The sequence below is a fragment of the Aplysia californica genome, unplaced genomic scaffold, assembly GCF_000002075.1.
Source record: "Aplysia californica isolate F4 #8 unplaced genomic scaffold, AplCal3.0 scaffold00270, whole genome shotgun sequence".
Taxonomy (NCBI): Eukaryota; Metazoa; Mollusca; class Gastropoda; order Aplysiida; family Aplysiidae; genus Aplysia; species Aplysia californica.
Window position 1 is genome coordinate 606,374 of NW_004797540.1, and position 1,721 is coordinate 608,094.

Sequence of the window (1,721 nt, forward strand, 5' to 3'; positions counted from 1 at the left end):
TGAGGGAGGGGGTTAATGTTTTACAATCGATTGTTCTACTCCACAATGGACCGTGGCTAGTTAAAGTATGCACGTGCAAGAGTTCCACTTATTGTCTTTATTCGACACAATAAAGGCTATTTAGAAGAAAAAAGCAAAAAGAAACAGAACAGAAGTCTGTCACCCCACAGGGGTAGTGGTCGGGGCTTGTGAAATGTGCCTCCCAACTATGATGTGTGAGGCAGCATGGTGAAATCAGGCGCTTTTCAAAATGTGAGGCAGCGTGGTGGAATCAGGCTCTCGTCAAAATAATAAAAATGAAGAAACTTGCATTTTTCCGCAGGTTTTTTGAAAAACGTAGATTAAAGACACAAAAAATGTAAATTTTCAGCTACAACGGACTCTTAAGCTAAGGAAATAAATAATCTTTGGAGGCCATCTTCTCACTAATTTTACCTCTGAAAACAGGTGACTCCCACCTCTTTCTTTAGCAAAAATCTCGACTTGTATTCAAGATAAATGGAATTTTTTTTCACCCAAATAAACACAAGTGAACAACAACCTTTAAGATGATACCAATAACTGTACATGGCCAAAAGTTGACGAGAGCCTGACTCCACCACGCTGCCTCACAAATAAGGAAATCAAAGATATCGGCACTTTTCCTCAAGTTGGACAATCTTTTTCTAGTTTTTGTTTTCTGGCTCCACACCTTTTATGTCCATAAAAAAATTTTTTATTTCTGTGTGAATTTTACTGAAAATATTGATATAAGGCACAACAAATATACATTGACAGATTCCAAGGACTCTCAAGCTTTGGAAATCACCAAAGTTTGGCGGCCATCTTCTCGCTAATTTTACCTTTGAAACCAGGCAACCCCCAGCTCCTTCAATCGCAAATATCTCGACTCCTGACCAAGATAGGTGTGTATTTTTTCTTCTTCCTGATTCCACTGTGTTGTGACACACAGAACCTTTTCCGAAGGTAAATGATAGAGAAAACATTTGTGAGGCAGCGTCGTGGAATCAGGCTCTCGTCAAAATAATAAAATCGAAGAAAACAGCAGTTTTCTCCCTGCTCAGCAATTTTTATCAAATTTTTGTTTTTTGGCTCAAGACCTTTTATGTCCATTTACAAACCCATTCCTTTGAGGATTTCACCGAAAACGTTGATTAAAGGCTCAAAATATAGATTTACAGTGTCCATGGACTCTTCAGCTTTGGAATTTACCAAGCTTTAGCGGACATTTTCTCGCTAATTTTACCTCTTAAACCAGGTGACCTCCACCTCCTTCAATCCAAAATATCTCCACTTCTATTGAAGATGGATGGGTAATGTTTTCATTGAAAGCAAGACAAACGAACAAGCTTTAAGATGATACCAATAACTCAATATGCCCAAAAATTGACGAGAGCCTGATTCCACCACACTGCCTCACATATTAAGCGAGACAAATAGACAGAGGAATGAATCGTTCCATTAACCGATAAATGTAAACCTTATCTTGAAATGAACACGTAAAAGGGAGAGAGACTGAGAGGGTTTCAACACACCTGACTGTACATAAACAAAAAGTTGAACGCAGTAAAGACGAATTAACCTCTAAGTTCACAATACACCTGTCTAAAAAAATAACGTACATAACACAGATTGCATCACACATTCATCAGTCTAACAATCCATGCGGCAACACATGTGAACGTTTTTTTGTTTGTGTGTTTTTTTGTGTTTTTTTTTGG